Below are 24913 nucleotides of genomic sequence, written 5' to 3' on the forward strand. Positions count from 1 at the left end.
CCGGTACTCTTCTGGAAGAGAGAAAAAACCAGCTGACTTAGGTGAATGACTACTCTAAAAACCATCCCCTCAAGTTCACATGCACTCTCTCAGGAACTAACAGACCTAGATTAGCCCCTACGCATCAGCAAGCATTTGTTACGCCTAATACCCAAAACCCAACTGATGTCCGCATTAGCCCAATAATGTCAATGTTAGCTAGAAATGTCTGGCTCAATCTTGCAAGAATAGGAATTTCCACATTCAGAACTCAGTCTTTTATTTTGCAGCTATTTATTGAACACTTACTTAATATACACTTAAATCAAATAATATATTGTTCCTTACAGCATAGAATCAAAGTTCCCTAGATGTAGCTCATGAAGAGCACGGTGCTGGTAAAAATGGCTTATGGGTTCTTGAGAAACATAGTGTTTCCCCTTTTGCTACTGCCAAACTATTTCTATATCAGATTCTACCACCGCTTGTTTTTCCAATCATTTTACCACTCTATCTATTAGTTTGGAATCTTATTGAAAATGTCATATTTCCCAATAACAATAGTTTGATTATATCAATGCCTTTGAAAACCATACACATAACACAAAATGTAATTGGTAGCCATTGGATTAAATTATCCCATATTTTTAGGTCTTTTATCCTGTAGTCCAATGAGAGCTGACAAAATCATTCTTCAACAATTCCATTAACTGCCTGGCAGAGAGAAAAGATGAAAATAGCTAGAGATAACAGATATAGATGGAGGAAGGACATTGGAGGTAAGATGAAGTGACTTTTATATCCATTTTAAGATTCTTTACAATGCCATGGAGGAGCCTATGTGAATTGTTTTTTACATTATATGACTCAAGATATATTTTAATTCAAATTCTAAAATTCCCTACAGTGAGAAGGGGTACCTACAAAGCAAAATGAAACACACACACACACACACACATATACACATACAAACAAAACAAAAAACCAGCAGCATATGTCCTAATATATGAACAAAGCCACAGTGGACCTTTCTAATCGGTATAAAAACTGAATGGTGTTAAGATGCATTCCAGTTAAAGTTAAGCACTGTTAACACATGTATTCTGGACTAGATTTCACTCTCTTCATAATGAGATTTTACTATTTCCAAAATCACTTACTTAGTACCCAAATAAGGTAAAGGCGATGAAGGCTTCAATCCCTCCTTTGTTTCAAACTCCCTAGCAGCCTAAACTTAACCTTCACTGTCACAACCACTATGAATGTCTCTTTTATTCAGACTTCTCTCTCCATGACTGAGATCTCACCAGGCAATAAGAAAGAGTTAGAATAGTAATTGGAAAGCTATCAAAGTTATGAAAAATATACTTTTCTATTAAAGCCATCTGAGGATTTAAAAAGGGTGTCAGAAACGAGCTAAAGGAGGGGGTACAGCTGGGAGGAGGAGAAGAGTTGGGGAAGGCAGTGATGAAGGAAAGCCCACATGGTTATTTATCTGCTTCAAGAGTTGTAAAAGACTATTTTCTTGACGAGCCCATGGAAAGTAGCAAGTCTTCAGATAAAGCTGAAAATGTGAAATGTGGACCAAGTTTATGGATGTTGTACTAACTGGGGCTGAAACTGTTTGTTTCAACAGTTTGGGTAAGAAATGTAAAAGAATTAAAATAACATAAAAAGAAATACGCTTTAAACCATTTATTCTGTAATTCTGTAAACATAGCAAACATACAAACACACACAAAAAATAGACTTTATTCCTAAATTTAAATGAAGCTATAATTTTTCCAATTTTCCTTACACATTATTGTTCAGGCTAGGCCATCATGGATTATTCATTTTAAAATAGAAGTGATAATACTTTAAGCAAATCTGAGAATTAACGCACACAAAAATCTTTAGAGGGTGATTTTCAACAATGATTAAAAACACTCCGACACACACTCTTCAGGCATATGTGTTAATCCCACACCTTTGCATGCATGAGTATCATGTGAATAATGCTGCAAGTACTGGACCAATGACCAGATTTTTATCACAGAAAGGATTCCATTGCTATTAAATTATTCAGAATCTAACAAGGCCCCACAAAGGAGCTAAATAAAAGAACTACTGACAAAATTAATGTTCTGTCAACTAAAAGGATCTTGATGTGCTAAAAAACAAAACAAAACAACAAAAAAAAAACACACTGTACTTTTTTGAAAACAGACCACACAATAGAGGTTCTGAGAATATAGATAAACACTAAAACAATAAAGACAACTCAGTCTGAAGATAGGGTTTCAAAAATCAACATTCCTGGACTAAAGAATAATATTTTTAAACTCCCAAATACATATAGTTTGTCATAAAACAGTTGAAGTTTTGAAAACCCACTGCAAAGGGAAATTGGAGATTACATACACATGCATATAAACATGAACAAGCTGTTCATGCCTTTATGGGGGGAATAAAGATAGTAAATCTACTTAGAGGTAGTGTTTTCATTTCTTCCATATATGAAAGAAACTATCAAATGCAGTTTGCATGCCCAGGCAGAAAATGAGTCATTAATTCACCAAGTTACTCACAAAATGAATTTCAAGAAATCCAAGCCCCCCAAAAAGAAGGCAAAGCAAGATTTTAAAATGTAACAGACTTTTTTTTTTTTTTTTTGAGACAGAGTTTTGCTCTTGTTGCCCAGGCTGGAGTGCAATGGCACAATCTTGGCTCACTACAACCTCCTGCCTCCCGGGGTTCAAGCGATTCTCCTGCCTCAGCCTCCCGAGTAGCTGGGATTACAGGTATGCGCCACCAAGTCCTGCTAATTTTGTATTTTTAGTAGAGACAGGGTTTCTCCATGTTTGTCAGGCTGGTCTCGAACTCCCAAACTCAGGTGATTCACTAGCCTTGGCTTCCCAAAATGCTGGGATTACAGGCGTGAGCCACCGTGCCTAGAAAAATATAACAGACTTTTCACTAGCGAAACAGTTAAGTGTATCTTCTATTTCTATCATCAAAAGTATATCTTTCTTTAAATTCTAAAAGAGTACTTAAAATCATCTTATTATACATTCAGGTCTAAAATAACCATCAACTTTAAATGTCAAAATTATTGTAGAAAATTAGATAAATTGTAATCAATGTCTTTTCAAAAGAGAGAGAGTTTACATATATTTTTATTTGCAGCTTTGTTTTTCCACTTCAGATACTGGAAACATTCTATTGTTGCATTAAACTACCAAATATCTCAATAATATACAAGTATTTCTATAATAAGGAACAACAGTAATATTCTAATGGTGTTAACAAAAGATAATTCAACAGCTCTCAATAAGGGACTTGAAAAATGTTTTTCCCTCATTTAAGTACAAACTTCCTTCTATCAATCTTTTTTTCTATTTTTTCTTTCTCTTTTTCTTCTCCCCTTATATTAAAAACACAATTTTTCAATTATAGAACTCTGATCTCTTATCAAGCACATAATTCATTTAACAAGTTATTTTTTAGTACATTCCTAAATAGTATGTTTCAGGTTCTGTTCAGAAACTGTTTATGGCTTAGAATTTTAGGTAGGCTTAAACAGGACTAGATCTGGTTTCATAGATTATTACATTCTTTTGTTGCTATGCTACTAAATGTAAGAATGGTTTGAAACAGGACCTCCAATTTCACCCAAAAACATGCAAGTTCTCTTTCTTAAATTCCATATAATCACTTGAGTATCACAGGACTGAAAAAGCACACATGAATTTGTTTGCTACATAAAGAGCTACATTTAGAAGGCCATGTGACTAGAAGATTCATGCAATTCTTAAACAGGTTTAGTATCTTTATTCTCTTCTGCTACAATGTAATGAATACTCTGTTGTATTGTTACTTACAAAAATGAAAAATAACTGCTCATTCAGTTCTAATACTCCTGTAAACTCTGAATGTGGGAATGTGCAGAACTTCCCACCACTCCCATCATGCCAACCCATTCCACAGACGTCAAACATGCTCATCTTTCCACCTGGAGAGAGATTAGTGTCTCGCTTTGCCTCAAAAATTCATTCTATGAGACTCAAACATCACCTTCCCCAGTAAAGACTTTTCTGACTCCCTCGGCCACAGTGAGGCTCTCCTTTCTGCGATGTGCTGGGATTGGGAATACACACACACACACACACACACACACACACACACTTTTCATTTAACATCCCCCATGGATAACAGTACCTACTTGACATTTCCACCTCTTAGATAAGAAAACCAAGGCAGATAAGGTCTGATTCCAAAGTCCATTGTTTGTTTGCTTTTTAATATATCCTTCCTTCAGCTCCACACTGTACTAAAACGGGTGTCTGGCTACCTCCATTCTCTGAGCCTCCTGACAACAAAAGGCAGAGATCCTATCTTACTCATCTTTGTATTCCTGGTGTCTGGCACAGAACAGATACTCAACAAACACTCAATAAAAAATGAATGAATAAACAAATAAAATGTAGTAATGTTCAACTTCCTATGTGAGGAAAACTCATCCCCTTTTAAGTACTTATGTAAAAGTATGATAGTAAGTACTAACTTCATTCAGCAAGCCTTTTGTGAGTGTGTCATATACAGTGTGTTGGGCTTAAATACCTCGGGGAACTTAACTGACTCAGTTCCCTGTCCTTGAGAAGCTTTAAATCCAATGAGGGAAAGAAATAACCAACTAGCTAATGCTACCATTACTTGTTTTATTTTGTCTAATTCCCCACAAATTTTTCTCTTTAAAAGAATCTCATTCTTTACAACCATGTTCCATCACCACATACCTTTGGTCAGTAGGATATAGATAAGTCAACAGAAAACAAAGCTAGAAGAATCTTTGTGGAGCTAAATACACATTTTTTTTAGCTATTGTTGTTTAGCACAGTAGTCATTTGAGCAAGTATATAGCACAGTATGAAAGAAAAGAATATAATTAAGGACACCCTGATACCATCCTTGCCCTTTTTCTTTTATAAGTGCAGCACGACCAAGTGGAAAGGGCATGGATTTTGGAGTCAGGTCAGGGTTCTCATCCCAATTCTGTCCCTTTCTCCCCATGTGTGACACAAGTCGCTTTATCTTTCTGGGCCTATTCCTTTATCTGTAATTCAGAGATAAAGAAGCATGCCTTAAAGGGCTCTTGTAACAGTAAAGGAGATAATGTATGTAACACATGCCACACAAAAGGTACTATTATTATGTGAGCTGCTCCACCTGCTTCTTGAAGAATACTGGTTCTAACTTTAGTGCAACAATATAAATATTTCTAATCCTGTCTTACTCTGTTTTCCGTTGCTTATAACAGAATACCTGAAATGGGTAATTCTAAAGAAAAGGAATTTATGTCTTACAGTTATGGAGGTTAAGAAGTCCACGGTCAAGGCGCTACATCTGGTGAGAGCCTTCTTGCTGGTGGGGACTCTCTAAGAGTTCCAGGACAATAGAGAACATCACAGGGCAAGAGGGCTGAGTGTGCTCATGCGCTCACTCAGTCTCTCTTCCTTTTCTTACAAAGCCACCAGTCCCACTCCCATGATAACCCCTTATCCATTAATTCATGAATGGATCAATCACTTCTTAAAGGCCTCACCTCTCAAAACTGCCACACTGAGGATGAAATTTCAACACGAGTTTTGGAGGGGACAAATATGCAAACTATAGTACACCACAATATCAACGACACAAAATGTATACCAAAAGAGAGGTACATTTGACTTTTGAAAAGACAGGTTTGAACTAACATGGGTCCACTTATACCCAGATTTTTTTCAATAAATATATTTGGAAAAATTTTTGGAGATTTGTGACAATTTAAAAACACTTGGGCTGGGTGTGGTGGCTCATGCCTATAATACCAGCACTTTGGGAGGCCAACTTGGAAGCATTGCTTGTGCCTAGGAGTTCAAAACCATCTTGGACAACACAGAGAGATCCTGTCTCTGCAAAAAATAAAAATAAAAATAAATTAGCCAGGCTTGGTGATACATGCCTATAGTCCCAGCTATTCAGAAGGCTGAGTGGGGAGGATCACCTGGGCCTGGGAGGTTGAGGCTGCAGTGAGCCCAAGATTGTGCCACTGCACTCCAGCCTGGGTGACAGTGAGACTGTCTCAAAAAAATTTTTTAAATAAATAAACACAATAAAAACACAGACAAACCATGTAGCCGGGATAACAAAAAAATTAAGAAAAAAGGTATGTCATGAATGCATTATATATATAAATACTAGTCTACTTTATCATTTTATGGCAGTAGCCATAAAATTTATTAGAAAAAATTAAAATTTATCAAAACTTACACACACACACGATACACAGTATCATTCACAGTCAAGAGAAATGTAAACAAATGTAAAGATGCATTAAGTTCTAACAGCATACAATTAACTGTAGTATATACTGTACTACTGTAATAATTTCATAGCCACCTCCTGTTGTGATTGCAGTGAGTTCAAGTGTTGTGAGTATCTGCTTAATCCACTGTGTGATGTTAATCATCTCTGCGTGAGCGGTTCATCTCTCCGGTAAATTGTGTATCACAGTAAAAAATGATTTCTCGCTGTTCTCTTGTATTTTTCATCCTGTTTAGTGCAATACCACAAACCTCGAATGAAAACATGCCACTAGAGATGCCGGAAATGCTCCCCAGAAACAGAGAAAAGTCATGACATTACGAGATAAAGTTGAATTGCTTGGTATGTAGCATAGATTGAGGTCTGCAGCTGCAGTTCCCAGCCCTGCCTCTCCATTCCCCACCTTTTCAGACATAGGAGTCATCTTGTAAGCAGACAAAAACTTATAATATCAATAAGTACAGTACAGAACTGTATTTTCTCTCCCTTATGGTTTGACTAACAAAATTTTCTTTTCTCTAGTTTATTGTAAGAATACAGTGTAATACACATATAACATACAAAACGTGGGTCAATAGACTGTGTTATCAGTAAGGTTTCCAGTCAACAGAAGGGTTACTAGTTAAGTTTTTGGGAAGTCAAAAATTATACACAAATTTCCAGCTGTGCAGGGGTCAGTGCGTCTAACCCCTGCATTATTGAAGGGTCAACTGTACTTGAAAAAAGTCACTTGTAGCAGGAAGAATAGCATGGGAAAAGATTCAAGACCATATAGTTAAGTCTCAGATTTCTAGTTGGTGCATACATCAACTGCCTCTTCTCAACATACACCCTGCAAATCCTTTATTCCAGATTCTTTTTGCAAAAAATCAAACTATTATTTCCTATGATAAGATCTAAAAGAACTGACAGATGTTACTCTATACTAACAATTCCATTTTCACAAAGAAGAATTTCTGAGTTAGTTAAAAAAAAAAAAAGAGGAAAATGAATTATGTACAATGTCTAGAAATAAATCTTGGCACACAGTACACGCTGTATTATATATTAGTTTCTAAGTCATTTCTCAACTGTTTAGGTAAGTAATTTTGCAGAACATGTAATAAAAAATTTAATAAAAACATTTTCCTTTCAATTCCAAACCTAATTTATAATTTAAAAATCACATTTACTTGTGCTGGTACAACTAGGAATCCATAAGCAAAAAAATTAAGCTAGACACAGACCTTATACCTTTCATAAAAATTAACTCTAAATGGATCACATACCTAAATGTAAAATGCAAAACTATAAAACTTCTAGGAAAAACACAGGATAAAATCTATGCAGCCTTGGCAATGAGTTTTCAAATACAACACCAAAGCCTATCCATGAAATTCGTAAGTTGGCCTTATTAAAATTAAAGACATCTGTTCTGACAAAGACACTGTTAGGAAAATAAAAAGACAAACCAAAGTGGGAGAAAATATTTGCAAAACACATATCTGATAAAGTGCCTGTATATAAAATGTATAAAGAACTCTTAAAACTCAACAATAAGAAAACAACCCCATTAAAAAGTGGGCAAATGATCTGAACAGACATCACACCACAGAAGATGTACAGACGAAAAGGAGCATGTGAAAAGATGTTAACATCATATGTCATTAAGAAATAGTAAATTAACGTAACAATAACATATTACTACACACCTATTAGAATGGATACAATCCAAAAAAACTGGCAAAATCAAATGCTAGCAAAGATGTGGGGCAATAAGAACTCACATTCATTGCTGGTGAAAATGTAATAGTACAGCCACTTTGGAAAACAGTTTGGCAATTTCTTACAAAGCTAACCATAATCTTACCACAGGATCCAGCAATCATACTCCTAAATATTTATCCAATGGATATAAGAACTTATGTCTAACCAAAAACCTGCATGTGAATATTCATAGCAGCTTCATTCATAGTTGCCAAAAACTGGAAGCAATCAAAATATCCTTCAATGGGTGAATAAACAAATCATGATATATCTGATAATGATAGAAAGAAATGAGCTATTAAACCTCAAGAAGACATGGATGAACCTTAAATGTGTATTGCTAAATGAAAGAAGCCAGTCTGGCAAGGCTGTATGATTCCAATTATACAACATCTGGAAAGGGTAAAAGTAAAGAGATAGTAAAGATTCGTGGTTTTCTGGGAGAGGGGCTCACAGAGGTTACGAGTGAAGCCCAGGGGATTTGTAATGTGTTGAAATTATTCGGTATGACACTATGATCCTTTAAGGATAGCTACATCAAATTAAGCATTTGTCAAAACCCAAAGAACTTCACAGGACAAAGAGTAAACTTTAATGTATGCAAATGTAAGCAAATCATTTAGAAGGTCAAGGAATCCCAAGGTGGAATGCAGATTGTAACAAAGAAATCTAACTGTATCATAAATGTGTGCTACAATCTCACTGAAAAGGATAGGAGGAAAGGTGCTTAGCTGACTAACTCTAGAAATAAGTAGAGGCTGTGAGACTAAAAGCAAAAGGAATAGTACATAAACAGTGTACTCTTGATGCTAAAGTTGTTTCCCATTGAAACACAGGTTAACAATTTGAATGCTGCTATACATCTATGAAAGAAAGGAATGAATAAGCAAATGTATGGCAGATGGTGCAAGCCAGGTTTCTTCTCACTGTTGGAGTAAGTTTCCATACAAACAAGGGGAGAAGGCTAGAATGATACCTGTGGTAACGAATTAGCATTACAGATAAAATGTAAATTCACAGTTAAACATGGATACAAACTGTTACATAAAAATATGTATAGATATGTTCATATACACACATGTATTTCCTGCTTTGTCACATGAGAGAACCTAGAAGCAATGACACCGCAGAAGCAACAAGCACACCTAGCACTCAGATCTTGGTTTCTAACACCATTCCCCAACAAAATGATCCAGATTCCTTGGAGAAATGACTGATTCTAGGACCGTGGCAAGATGTATACAGATGAACCTAGAGCATCTCATAGTACCAGAAAGTAAGGAAATGCTTCCAAAAAAACAAAATTCACATTGATGGTAGTATGTCAAAGAGGCACTGGAGCCAAGCTGTAACAAAATAAAGTAGCATTGGATTATAACCCAAAATATTTAGACAGATAGATAGATTTTACATTTATATAATATATATACCCATGAGTCCAGAACAAAATAAATATGATTGAGTAAATAAACACATGGGGGAGAAGAGACAAATCTCCCATGGAGAAAAAAATCTAAGTAATTTATATAGATATTCTGCCTTCAAAGGGGGAAACATAACTTTCTACTCCTTAAGTATAGGCCATACACAGTCCTTCCAAGAGCACAGCATGAAAAAGGCAGAGAAAAATGGAAAAACCTGATAAATACTACCTCAGCCAGGTGATAAAGATGAGTATCACAGTGACAAATCATGTTGATAGTATATACCCTTGATATGAGATGAAAATGGCGTGTTACCTCTGTGATCTTTCTACCAAAAACCTATAATCACAGTCTAATCATGAGAAAAAACATTAGATAAATTCCAACGAAAATGCATTCTACAAAATACCCGACCAGTACTCCTCAAACATCACCAAAAACAAGGAAGTCTAACAAACTTTCACAGCCAAGAGGAGCCTAGGGAGACATTACAAAGAAATACATTTAGTGGTGTTCCGGATGGTAGGGTCCTGGAACAGAAAAAGGACATTAAAAACTAAGGAAATCTAAATAAAGTATAAACTCTGTTAATACTAATGTACTGATACTGGTTCATTAATAGTAACAAATACTAATATAAGATGTTAATAAGGGGGGAAGCTGATATGGGGGTATATTGACACTGTATTTGTAGCTTTCCTGTAAATCCAAAACTTCTGAGAAATAAGGTCTATTTTTTGAAATCCCATTTAGGAATGCATCTAGAAAATACAGAAAAGGTTGTAGTGAAGCACTGAAGACCCTTACACTTTCTTGCATATATTCAACTTAAAATGTTTGCAACTATACCAATGCAGAATTTTTCTTACAAAAATATTTTCAATCACTAACAGCTGCAAACAATTTCATGTATTATTAATAATTCCCAGGAGGGATTTACTATAGCCAGAGTACTTTAATTAAAATTTCACTTTTTCCCCCTGACATACCTCTACAGATGTCCAAAAGTTTGTACCCTATCATTAACTTATGTTGTTTTGTGATGACCCATGTAACTACCAAGTATGTTTCATAAACTCGGGAAAGCTGAGTTGTATATAAATATTACATAAATCGGTGCTTAAATATTCATCCAATAGAATTTCAAGTATCTAAAGAGACAACTTTTAAAAAGCTATCATTTCCTATTCTGGATACTATGTTTTCTTATACAAACCTTGGTTCAAGTGACCTGCTACAGAATTAAAAGAGGTATGTAAAAGAAGGGAGTAGAGAGAAGAATAAAAAGCAGCAGGGGAAAGGGTGTGAAATAGAGTGTAACAAAACAACTAGGATTTGGAATGTAATAAACACAAAGTAGACAGTAGCAAGCCAATGCCATAGCATAGAAAAGAACTGGTATCTGAAAAGAATCAGTATTGATAAAACCTTGAAAGCAGGAAAAAGCTAGAAATAAAAACAAAATGAATCTTTATGTTTGATCACAAACAAGCAAAATATTCAAAATTAGACATTAGGTTCCCGACAGGAAACAAAAGAAACATCACCCTATTCAGAGTGGGGCTATTAATAGTGTCAGTTAAATTACACTTGCTAGAAATTACTATATATAATATTCAATGACATTGGGAAGTGAAAAAAATTAAAGAGAATGCACCAAGTCTTGTAAATAGCAGTTATCTCAGAATAGTAGAATTAAAAGCAAATTATATTTTCCTTCTTTTTTCCTGCTATAAAGTGAATGACTTGTGGTGCAATCTTACAAAGTCTCAATCTGTGTATTCGGCACTAAACGCATTCTATTAACACTATTGTATTTGTGATACATTCTACCTTACCCTTTATGTGACAATTCTATACTGTTTTAACTTTCAAATTGTAAGTAAAAGTGTGAATTCGTGACCAAAAATTTTCCACACCAGTAACTTAAGAACTACAGCAATATGTTTAGAAAACTGCGATCCCAAACAAAAAATTCTATACTAGGTGAGACAGGATGACATTGACTTTAATTCCAATAGACTCACTAGCACATGATGTCCATTAATACTGCTCACTTTCCAGAACCCAAGGAGCTGTGAAAGAATAGAGTCCTTTCAATGAAAATAAACTAGAGGCAATACACAACACAGTTACTTTGAGGGGTTTTTTATTATTATCATTATTTTCAATATAAAGAAGCCTGCCCGGAATCCTAACTCTCCTATTTCTCAAAAACGACAAAGCCAAAAAATCACACTCTTCACATACACATCTGAAACCAAGTTTTATCTGAACTCATCCTAACATATTAGCTCTTTTACCTATTCCTCTTTACTATCTAAGGCAAGAAACCTTGAAAAGAGAAGCAGTAACACTTTTCACTGAAACATATTTTGTAAAGGAGGGTTCTAAATCCTAATGCTTCACCGCTCTAGATGTCTACGGATTTCAAATCCTAATACCACGGCGTCCTGCCCCCCGCGAGATTCCAACAGTACTACGGGCCCTATGGGAGGAAGAGGATTTAAGAAACACCGCAGGAGAACGATCGGTGCAAAGATTTTGCAAACAGGTAGTCCTAGGAAAGAAAGTAAGAGTGAGAACATCGGAGAGAGCAGGGGGTACATGGGTGGGGAAACCCATTTCAAATGCATGAACTGACCACAACCGGAGAAAAGCCGTCTGTCTTCCCAAAAGTAAAATGGTGAGTAAAGTGGAGTAAGCTAAGAAAGTCAACAGCAATTAGGCATTGACAACGATTCCGAAACAATGAGCTATCTTAATTTGAGGGGGTGAACGGAGGTGGGACCCTGTCCCAAAGGGTCATTTTGAAAAGAACCCCTCCCCATTTGAGGCGGGTGCGGAGAGCAGCTCAACAAATCCCAAGTCTAACATAATAAGCCGAGATCGGGATACTCGGTCTGCAGTCGCCCCACGGACCAGATGAGCGCAGGTGTATCTGCGGAAGCTCAGGTTACCATGAATATCACTGAGCCACGGCGAACCTTCCCTGCCCAGCCTCCCGGAGCCCTGGGCGCGGGTCTGCACGGGCCCCGCGGCTTGCCCGGACCCGGCGAGCGAACGTCTCCGGCCGCAGCGCCCTCGCGCACCTGGCTGCCAACACCAGTTGAAAGCAAAGTGAAGGGAGGCGGACGCGGCTCCTGGCACCGCTCCGATCCAGCACACAAAGGCGGATTTTTAAAATCGAGAGAGTCAAAGCCACCGGACCCCCGGACCGGCGCCTTTCGCCAAGGGGCTCTTACCTCGGATCCGCCCTCGGGGCCACGGCTTTCCCCGGAGACGCCGCGAGCCCAGACGAGGTGGGAGGGGACCGGGAGAAAGCCCCCCAATCTGATTCGCGCCCAGCCAGTCGTCCGCGAGCCGCGGAGCCGCCTCCTGCGCCCAGCTGAAGAGCAGCGATCTCCGAGGCGAGCACAGCGCCTGCCTCGCGCCGGGCGAGACCGCCTCGCTAGCTGCTGCCTGTGAAGTCTGGAGCCGCCCGCCCGCTCGCGGCCAGTGCCAACCGCGCGCCGCGCATGCCCAGTGCCCGCGCGAGGAACGGGGGAGCGGGCGGGCAGGCGAGTGCGCGCCGCGCAGCCAGGAGCGGGATCCGCTCTCCGGGTCTTGCTGGCAGCCGAGCCGCGGAGTTCTGGTCGACTCCAGCGCTGCAGGCGAAGCGGCCGGTGAGGCCGGGTGGGCGGGAGAGGGACCGGAGGAAAGGAGACAGGGCGCTGCGCCAAGTTATCAAGGCCGCGATCAAAGTCGGACCAAGGCAGCGAGCCGACAGCGGGTTTTCCAGAAGTGCCCTAGCAGGACCGACTAGCAGGCAGGAGGCGCGGGAAGGAGCAAAGAGCGTGTGGAGAGCTTCGCCCCCGGCAAGGATGAACGCCCCGGGCGGAGAAAGCGCTCGGGTTGCAACACCCGGGGTCTGGCTGCAGCTCGTAACCCCTGCCCTATGGCTGCAAACAAGCCGCCCCTAATGACCAGCCAGCCTTCGTCTTCCTCCTCTGGCCCTCGGACCTATTTTCCCCTTTTTGTCGCTTTCCTCTTTTTTTATTGTCTCTCCAACCCATGCGGTAAAACTGGTGGTGCCCAAGGCCCTCCATCGGGTCCCTGGGACTCTCCCAACTGCCGGTCCTTAGCGCCAGCCTGCAAGCCCAGACCCGCCTCGCCCGGCTGCCTGGGAGTCTATTTTTCTTGTAGCTCTTGCCAAAAGCCCTGATGTGGTTTGAAGTAGTGGAGGCTTCTTTCGCTTTGTGCTTCTCGTGCCTTAACCAACCCTCGTAACCTCCTCTCTGAGTAGCTCATGGAGCCTCTAAAAGAGAAGTCCATCTTCTCATAGACATTGTGTTTTCTCACTCTTAAAACTCCTCATTGTCATAGCTACTCCCGCAATCCCCCCATGCTGTCCTAATTTCGAAGTCAGTTGACTTCCAGAAGTCAACGAAAGCCTATAAATTAAACTTGGTTAAAAGAGATTGGACCTGCTTGCCTTGTGAAGCAAATAAAAGCACAGTCAGGGAGAGACGAGATAACATGCCAAGGTGGACATTAAAACCATTCTAAAAGTTGGAATCGATCTAACGGCTAAGTCCAGTCCCCTGTTTTAAGTGGGAATCCTCTCTCTGATATTTCCACCAGACCACTATCCACTTGAACATTTCCAATGTTGTAAATTTCTATTTTTTTATCATTACATATACCCATGATTATTTGTTGAATATTTACCTATGCCAGGAACTGAGCAATTTACACACATTATTCCTAGTCTTTAAAATGAGATAGGCCTTATTATACCTATTAAACACATTAGGAAAATGAAACCCAGAAGTTTCCTTCTTTTTGCCAAAGCCAATGCTGACTAACGCCAGAATTAACAACTAGGTCTGCTTAACACCATAGCCTGTATCATTATGAACATCAAATCAACTTCTCTTATACTACTCGTCTTGATTCTGCCCCAGAACCACACAATATGAATCTCATTCTTTATAGACACTGCAAGCCTTGAAATAGTATGAGCAACTATTAAGTAACCAACAGATCTAATACATTTCTTCAAAAATTCTCTTTTAAGTGTTTTTCAAATAACAGTGAGCTGCCATAATCACACTACTCACCTTGCTTTGCATGTGTTTTGCTTTTTCATTCTCCTCTCTAAATTGTGCGCTCAGAATACAACATTCAAATACAGTGGGGCAAGAACTGAGTTCCAGTTCTCCAGCTGCTGATCAGCCACCCCTTTGATCCAGGCACAGACCACCTACATTCAAATAGAACACCCAAGTCTATTTCACATGAACTAAATTAAACTATATCTTCCACCTTACATAGTCTACACTTCTACATATTTAAATCTTCATTTTTGTTTTATTCTTATTAAATTTTATCGTGTTTGTTTTAGGACATAATTTCAGATAAATACTAGTGATCACTTTTAACAAAACATTTGTAAATTTAATAAATATACCTTATTTGTCTCCATTTATGTCTAGTAAGAAACAGTAACACAGAACAGGCTTTAAAAAGAGCCTGTGATATTATAAAATATATATTTGGTCTTCATCCCATTTTCAGACATATAGCTCCTAAAATCCTTGAAATCTCCAAAGTGATGAATATCTTTTTGTATTTTAATGAATTGGCTGATGACTGGGGGCTCCGGGATAGCTTCAGGATGGGGACTGGTCATAGGAGGACAAAGGCGTGATTAGTGTGTTGGGACTTTCAGCCCCACCCTCTAACTTCCGGGGTTGGTTAAGATTAAGCTGATCACCAGTGGCCCATGACTTGATCAATCACACCTATGCAATAAAGCCTCCACAAAAAAATAAAATAAAATAAAAATAAAAATAATGGGTTACATGCTCTTCCAGAGAGGGGAACATGAATAACAAAACACCTGGAGATTCCTGGATGGCAGTGCTCCCAGAGAGGGCATAAATCACCCTCTGCATCCCTTCAACTGTATTCTCTGTAATATCCTTTATAAGAAAATGGTCAGCATGTTTCCCTGAGTTCTGTGAGCAGGTCTAGCAAAATAACCAAACCCAAGGAGGGAGTCATGGGAACCCTAATTTCTAGTTGTTCAGTCAGAAGCACAAGTAAAGCCACCTGGGGCTTTTTTGATTGGCATCAAAGTCGGTGTAGTCTTGCAGGACTGAGCCCTCAACCTGTAGGATCTGACATTATCTCCAGGTAGATAGTATCAGAATTGAATTGAAGACACCCAGCTTCTGTCTGCTGCAGGATTGATTGGTTGATTGCTGGTGGGGGAAATTCTAACACACTTCTTGGTAACCAGAGCTTACAGAAGTCTTCTGTGTTGATTGTTGAATAAGAAAATAGAAAAGAACACTTAGGTTTGGGGTTTCTTTTCCCCTATATCTTCAGACAGTCCACCGCCAAAATAGATTTCCAAGATAACAGTCATTTATGAACCAGTACTTTTCAAGCACTTTAGTTCATGCAACCATACCATAAGCAACATGCAGTTCATGAAGGTTTTCTAGATGCTTTGCTGAAATAAACATTTACTGTTTCTGGCATCCCAAATCTACTGGTCCAAGAAACTCTTTCAAAAAAAAAAAGGAAACTAGTTAAATAAGATCTGTTTTCAGATTAACCCATTCTGGTATTAGTGATCCCCACTAAAACCATTGTTAATAATCTGGTTTATGCTTTTGTTAAGAATCTATGTCAAACTTACCTATTTGGAGTATCACTATACACAAGTTTTTCCTTTTTGAAAATCTCATTGGTTTAGGTTGGCATTTGGGATGACAATGATGTAGGAATGATGTAGAATGGAGATAGATACCTGGAGTGAATGGGGCATTCAAAATATGGAGCAGGCCAGGCGCATTGGCTCACATCTGTAATCCCAGCACTTTAGGAGGCTGAGGCCAACCGATCACCAGAGGACAGGAGTTCGAGAATAGCCTGGTCAACATGGCGAAACCCCATCTCTACTAAAAATACAAATGTTAGCCAGGCGTGCTAGCGCATGCCTGTAGTCCCAGCTACTTGGAAGGCTGAGGCATGAGAATCACTTGAACCCAGGAGGCAGAGGTTGCAGTGAGCCAAGATCATGTGACTGCACTCTAGCCTGGGCGACAGAGCAATACTCTGTCACAAAATATAGGAGCAGAGTCTACAGCTGGGTGTAAATGGTACATACAGAAAATGTGGAGCAATTATAATGACCGAATTTTATCCGGGGAGTAAGAGCTATCTCCACGTTACCCAAGAGTCAGAAGAATTCTTCAAACATCCCTGTTCACTCCCACTCCCCAATCTGATGTATGAGTATAATTTAGGGACTGCTGTGTATACCTCTGTAGACTCACAGCCTTAAAGCCATATAGCGTAAAACATATCCATGAGTAAATCTAGAAAAGGTACACTGTAGCTTAGAATATTATTATTATTATTATTATCTAAATCTTCTAAGTATAACTTGGTAGACAAGTAATTTCAGGTTGGCTACCACCATTGTTATTATTTCACATTGTTGAAAGAACAAACCAAATTGCTTGGATTATTATATTTGTTCTCACTTTAGGAGGTGCTTGGGCTTGCTTCTTACTTTGTAACTGATATTTATATTTCTTGTTAGTTATGGTTCTTTACACCCATATGAGTTAACAAACTCAATTTGCTTTAGCCTTCAAATGTCAAAATGCCCTAATTTCTTTTGTAATATGTAACTAGAAATGTATAGAAATTTTGAAGCATGATAGGAAGTATTCTTAACAAGGAATTTTTTTCCAAACATAACCTCTATTTTCACCAAAAAGAAACTATATTAGTTAAAAATAAATAAATGCATATACAACATTGCTTACCCATGGATGATATCTTTTGCTTTTCCATCTTTTTTAATAATCAAGAATTAGTTTTCCACAAAGGGAAGAAAATCCAACCAGTGTTACTTGAGTAAAAAGCACTGAAGTTCTGAAAAGAACTTGAATCTTTTGAAGAATTTAATGAGTGTGAAATGGTCATTCATTCAACAAATGCTTTTGGACTCAACTAATAATTATAATTTGAAATAATAATTTAGTTCAATCCAGCAGTGTAGCTGAGGTAGGAGGGTAAATCAAGAGAGAACTTTGAAAGAAGGAAAAAGGGGAAAGAAACCAAATGAAACACATGGAAAAGGTAATGAAAATCTAAGAAAAAAGAGGAAACAAAATAAAATATAGAGGACATTGGGAGCTCCTTCAGGCAAAAAACTCCCCATCTTATACACTATACTTAAATGTGTGTAGAGAGTTGGCATGTATTTTTTAAGCTTCACACAGAAAAGTAAATTAGATAATTTGAAAAGTTCTCCAGCTACACATCACCTGGATCCTGCATAAAATATACTTTGATATGCATTGTAGGACTCTGAGATAGTAAAGGGAATCTCTCAGGGTCCAAAATGAAAACAAAACCAAACAAAATTGCTGAAGCAGGTGGGGTGGGCAGTAATCTTTTAAATAAGACTTAAACTGGCTACAAGGTGAAGAAGCTAATCTTTTAAATCCCATATTAGCTGACTCTGCTGGAAGGAAGTCAGTATGGTTTCAGGTCCTTGGGTCCACAAGTTCCCAAGAAAGATAGACAGAAATCCTCTTTGAAGAAAAATAAGCTCAAGTTAGTGTGCCAGAATTTCCCACAAATAAACATCAACCAAATAGGAATTCATAATCAAAGATCTCAAGCCATATAAGAAAATTCTGCTGACATGAGCATTAGCAGAATAAATAAACATAAATCGATTTATGAGGCAAAAAAACTAATTAGCTATGATCTGGCTGTATAAAGAAATGAAAAATTAAAATCATAAATAGAAACCTATCTAAGATGACTAGGCATACATGAAAAAGAACCCACTAGAACTTTTGGAAAGGAAAAATATAACTGCTAAAATATAAAACCCCATAAATGAGTTAAAGAGTGGATTAAACATAGTTGAAAAGAATAATGTAAGCTACATATGAAGAAATTATGCAGAATGCATCACAGAAGGTGAAAAAAGAGAGAAAATAATAAACATTAAGAGATATGGAATATAGAGAATGTTAAGAGATTACTCACCTCTAATTAGAATCCCAGAATGAGAGAGCTGGATCCTGCATAAAATATACTTTGATATGCACCGGAGTAAAGGCAAGAGCTAACAATGCTCCAAAATTAATATAGAACATGAATCTACAAAAAGAGGAAGTCCTGGCTATGTACATGTATCAAGTAGGATACCTGAAAAGAAAATGAAATAGAGGCAGTACATATACATGTATCACGTAAGATACATGAAAAAAAGCAAACCAATATAAACTACAGTGACATTTCAAAACACCAAGGGAAAAGGCAAACTTAAAATCATCGAGGGGGGTAATATTACCTACAAAAGAAAAACAAGTAGACTGAATAATTTTTAGCAGCAACATGGCAGCCAGAAGACAGTGGAATATCTTCAAAATGTTGAATGAAAATAACTGTCGACCTATAATTTAGTGTTCAGAAAAACTATATTTTCAAAACAAAAATGGAATTAAGACATTTTTAGATTAAAAACTATTCTTTTTACCACCTTCAGTAGATGAACTTCTGCAGTACACTTGCAGACGAAGGAGACTGACCCAGTAGGAAATACTGGAATATAAGAAAAAATGGTGAAGAAATAAGCTGATAAACATCTGGATTAATATAAAGCGGCCTGGTCTGTACAAAATAATATTAATAAACAATATGAAATTTGTGAGGCTTCAAAGACACAATTTAAACGCTGGAAAATAACTTACAAGTCAGAAGGAGGATAATTAGAGTTAAGTCATTCTAAGGTTCTTGTATTGTTTTGAGGAGGTTAATATATTAATTTTAAGTGTTCTAAAGAAAAATATTCACAATAATATTTTAAGAGAAATGATCCATATGGTACTTCACAACCTCCATTTTACAGGTAACACACACAAACGCACAAAGGTCATAAATCGTAGAGTTAGCATGTGATGAAGTTGGGATTTGAATTCAAGCAGAGAACATGGTTTTGACCATTACGCTCCACAATATTTTAAAGACTCTAAAAGAACGGAAGTGTGATGTAGAAATTCCAAACCAGTAGAGGAAGGGAAAAAGAATAAGAAGTAAACAAATATTAACAACCAGTCTTCTTCTGTAGGCCATTAAAAAGCAAGAAAAAAGAAACGTAGAAGAAAAGGAGACATAGAAAGAGCGAAGGTAAAGACTGACGAGAAAAACATTCAAACGTAAATAATCACAATATAAATGGGCTAAACTCTCTAGTTAAAAGACAGAGTCAAAGCAGTTTTTAAAGATATAGCTATATGTTTTTACAAACATAAGAACATGGAAAGCTTAAGATATATCAGTTATGTAATAATTAAAACTAGTATAGCTATGTTGACATCACACGCAATGGACTTCAAGATAAAAAAACATTATTGTGGCTAGGAAAGGTCATCACATAATGATAAAATCTACAAGAGGAAATTGGAAAACCTATTATCATTGTGTAGCTATTTCAACACCCATTCAACCACTATTATTTATATATCTCTATATCTATCTCTATCTCTCTCGATATATATGTAGATTACTTACATAGAGACCTATATCAATATATATATATCATACGTGTAATACATATGTGGCGTATAGCAATTAGAGAATACACATACTCAACAAACCCATAAGAAATATTTGTAAAAATTAACCAGGATACCTTAACACATTTCTGAGAATTTGCATCATCTAGAAAAGGGTTTAAAAATCTTTTTGTGTGAAGGACCTGATAACAAAAGCTAAGGTTTTGGAGGTCAGTGGTCTCTGTTGCAACTACACAACTCTACCACTGTGTAGCTCAATAGCAGCCATAGACGACCCATAAGCAAATGACCTTAACTATGTTCCAATTAATGTAAGACACATTAAATTTGAATTTTATGTAATTTTTACACACCTCAAAATATTATCCTTCTTTTGTGTTGTTTGATCATTTAAAATGTACCAACCATTCTTAGTTTGCCAGCTGTAGAAAAACAGGTGACAGGCCAAGTGTGGCCTATAGGGCGGTGATTCACTGACCACTGATCTTGACTCATCTGTTTGTAAGGCAGGAGAGTTAGAAATCAATAGCAGACTAATTTTTTAAACTTTTAAGTTTAAAATGAAATTTTAATTAATTGTACATTTTAATTTCTAAAGATTAATTTAAATGGGATTTAAAAACAGACTCCCTGCCGGGCATGCTGGCTCATGCCTGTAATCCAAGAACTTTGGGAGGCCAAGGCGGGCAGATCACGAGGTCAGGAGTTCAAGACCAGCCTGACCGATATGGTGAAACCCTGTCTCTACTAAAAATACAAAAAAATTTAGCTAGATATGGTGGCACATGCCTGCAATCCCAGCTACTCAGGGGCTGAGGCAGGAGAATCACTTGAACCCAGGAGGAGAAGGTTGCAATGAGCTGCAATCCCGCCACTGCATTCCAGCCTGGGTGACAAAGTGAGACTCCATCTCAAAAAAAAACAAACAAACAAAAACAAAAAAAAAACTCCCCAATAATGTATGACTAGAATAAGAAATCATAATAATAAAATTTATAAATACGTAAAACTGCAAGAAAGAGAAATAAATTCTAGTATATTCTGTTAACAAAATATACTATAGCAATGAACATGCGGAAGCAACCAGTGTTCCGCAGTACAGATTACTCTTCGAAACTTAGAGTTGAGTGAAAAAAGTCATAGAAGATTATGCACAATAAGATACCCTTTTAAGAGATCTCAGAAAAGCATAACTAAATATTTATTATTTAGGAGTAACATACATTTGACAAAAACTAGTTTGTAAACAAAGGAATGTTTATCACAAAATTCAGGATAGTAGTTAGCTCTGAAAGGCAGGAAAGGAATGAAATGAGGAAGCTAACATAGGTAAGTTGCAATAGTATTGTAAGGTGGGTCATGGGTGATCATCTTAATTACTATTCTTGTTCCTCCTGGGAGATAAATCATAGAATTACATACAGTAGGGAGGACCTTAATGCAGGGAGACAACCATTGCTAGGGAAAGGCTAAAAGAGATGAGACAGAATGACAGAAGAAGGACAATGGAATTATTGCTCTAATTTGTGGTGAAAGTGCTCCAGTCATATTCTCTTATCTACCTGGACTCAGGTCATTCCCTATTATCTCTGACCTTTGAATGACTGATGAGCTCTGTCAATTAAAAAAAATAAAAAATAAAAATAAATAAATAAATAAATAAATAACTCCCTTCTGAAGAAGAGCGCAGATATTCTGTTTCCAATTTTAAATGTGAAAGTTTGTTTTTATGAAAAGGTTGATTTCCACCAGAAATTTTAATGTTCTGTATAACTGAGGGAAATTTAATTTTTGAATTTGAGAGTTATTGATCCAATTACTAGTAACAGCTGAATGCTCTTTAAAATGCAAAAAAGACATTTGTTTTATCATTTTGAGAGAATGGTGCTGTTTGTTCTGCAGAACTGGAAATTTGCCATTTACAAACAGCACTTATCTCACTATTTACAGCTTTTTCTAATCAGATCTAGGCTTTTTAATTTCCTACTTGTGCCTAAGGGGGAAAAAAAAAAAAAACAGATGACAATGAAAAGGGAAGAAAGTAAAATAACCATGGGGGGAAAAAACCTTCAAAAAACTATCTATTTAAAATTATAGTAGAGCTTTAAAATGTAATTCTACTATACAATTGAAAATGAGGTGGTGACATTAACTACTAGCTAGGATAGACAGCAAGATATATATTCATTAAGGTAGGGGGAGACAGCATGTTGCAATACATTATGTAGTATGAATTAACTTATGTAAAAAAGAATAACAAATAAATATAAGCCAACATTCTACCAGTATTTTTATGGAAGAGAGGTGACAGTGTAATAGGAGTCACTTTCACTATTTCAGTTAATTTATTTCTATAATTGAATTTTAAGCCATGGACCTGTATTATTTTGTAGCAGAGAAAATTTAACTTAGTAATATTTTATTATTCAGTGTGGATTTTTCATGTTTCTCAATTCTTTACTCCTGCTAGAACTCGGGCAGATTTTTAAAACTCCCATCCCTAATGTCCAAAGTTGCATTTTTGTATCTTTAGGATTGCTGAGCTAGAATAATCCTTAGGCTATTTAACAATTCCCCCTGGGTAAGCTCATTGGCATTGCAAACACAGACACTGTTTCCTTTAGTTGGCACCCAAACTTTCTTCTTCCTTAACAGCAGAATCCTCAGCAGGGAAAATAAAATGAAAGAAAACTCCTATTATGAATTTGGAAAGTTTTAAAATGCAAATTCACATTTATCAATAGCTATCTCACTGAGATCACTTGTACTCAAGGTAACTCCAACAACCTTAAAGATCATGTTCCTGATGACAGCACAGAAATCCCAGTTTCGTTTTTGCTTTGTTTTTTTAAATCAAAAATTCATTGGTTGCTAAGAAATCCCAATTTGGGAAAGGCAAGAGCAAATACATCCCACAGATTTTAAATGTAACTTCATCTTAAAGGACTCAGAAACACATACACAACCCCCAACAAACACACACAGAGAAAGGAGAGAATCTCTAAAGTGTACTATAAACACTTGTTGGCTTTCCAAAAACACTAAGTTTCGTATCACTTTAATGAACACTTTGTAAATGCAAAGCTTTCAAAGAATTGTCTTTACTTTATCGTATGAAGGATGCATTTCTTTCTTTCCTCCCTTCCTCACTTCCTTCTTCCTTTCCCTTTCCCTTTCCCCTTCCCCTTCCCCTTCTCCTTCTCCTTTTCCTTTTCCTTTCCTTTCCTTTCCTTTCGTCCTGACAGAGTTTCACACTGCCATCCAGGCTGGAGTGCAGTGGCACAATCTTGGCTCACTGCAACCTCCGCCCCCTGGGCTCAAGTGATTTTCCTGCCTCAGCCTCCCAAGTAACTGAGATTACAAGCATGTGCCACCATGCATGACTGATTTTTGTATTTTTAGCAGAGATGGGGTTTTGCCATATTGGCCAGGCTGGTCTCAAACTCCTGACCTCAAGAGACCTGCCCGCCTCGGCCTCCCAAAGTGCTGGGATTACAGGCATGAGTCACTGCACCTGGCCAAAGGATGCATTTCTGATGTTATTAACCACCCTCATCATTCTGCACATTCATGACTGTACTACAGAGGTACACAACCTTTAACCAAAACCCTTGCAACCAGATGTTTTTAATTTTGTAAAGGGAACGTGGTGCTTATACCATATATTCATCCCACCCCAAATAAGGTCTGTAATTAACACTTTATTTCTGCAGCAAAACATATTCCCACAAATTAGAATGAACTTCCTAAGTTGCCTCACATCAGTTCAGATAAGATTTGCTGCCAAACAAGTACAAGTTAGGCTTTGCTACCAAATGGAATTTGAAAACAAACAACCCAAACAAACAAACTTAAAAAAAAAAATGAGTCTTTTGATTTGGCACTGCAGATAAGTCACTGCACACTTATATAGCAGTGACTGAAAGGGTGCCTGAGTTGTTTTGTCTTGAGTGTAGAGGTCATGGCTATCATTTTGAGGACTCAAGGTCTGTTTCTCTAAGTCTTCCTGCCTCTATGCAATCTGGCATCCTTCCATCTGTTTTGTTGCTATGATTTCCTCTACCACTTTTCCTGTCCTGTTAATTTATTACTATTAATCTGCTGTGACTTAATGAAATAGATAGCAACATTATAATTATGTATGAAATTAGAGTAAGTAGGTTTTATATAAGAAGCCCAAAATTGTTTTGTAATAAGATATATAAACTTTGCTCATATTCATGATAAAACCTATTTCAACAATTTAGAGGCTTTTTTGTTTGCTAGTGATTCGCACCTGTATTTGCAATTTTTGAGATACTTATCTTTAAAAACAACCCGCCACTCCCTACTCTAAGAAAAAAAGAGAGAGAAAAAAAGAGAGAGATACATTGTCTCATTTTATAGATGTCATCTATTTTCAGGATCTGACATCTTATAAAACCATATTATTATAATATATGCACGTATGACATTTTGGTCATCGAAAAATAAGCTAAAGTTTAAAACTTATTCACTCTAGCACAAAAAAGATTATGACAATAAATAGTGAAGTATTTGTAAAATATTAAAAGTAGAATCTCAGCATGACTTTTGTAAACAATAATAGTCAATTGCCAACATTTTTATTATCGCTCAACTTGCAAGTGCTTCCATATTCTGCCCCTGCCTTCTGCATTTATCCTCCTTTATTACTGCTGTCAGTATGAGCCTTTCCACAGCTCCAACATGTGGAGCCCTTAGTGGCAATGCCCACACAGGCCATACTTACCACTGCAACACATAAGAAATCTAAGGAGGAGGCCGGGCGCGGAGGCTCACGCCTGTAATCTCAGTACT

The 24913-nt window shown here is 37.3% G+C and overlaps 1 protein-coding gene across 2 annotated transcripts in view; it reads right to left on the reverse strand.

Annotated features, from left to right (window-relative positions):
* Window positions 1–13147, reverse strand: part of EPS8 (epidermal growth factor receptor pathway substrate 8) — a 167416-nt gene extending 154269 nt beyond the window's left edge. Inside the window, exon 1 of one of the 2 annotated variants that reach the window (XM_017945692.2) lies at window positions 12740–13147. The gene's annotated coding sequence lies outside the window, so the exon portion shown is untranslated. The other variant, XM_017945693.2, reaches the window with a different exon arrangement.
* Window positions 13148–24913: the final 11766 nt, after the last annotated feature.

Source organism: Papio anubis, chromosome 9 (assembly GCF_008728515.1).
Source record: "Papio anubis isolate 15944 chromosome 9, Panubis1.0, whole genome shotgun sequence".
NCBI classification, from domain to species: Eukaryota; Metazoa; Chordata; class Mammalia; order Primates; family Cercopithecidae; genus Papio; species Papio anubis.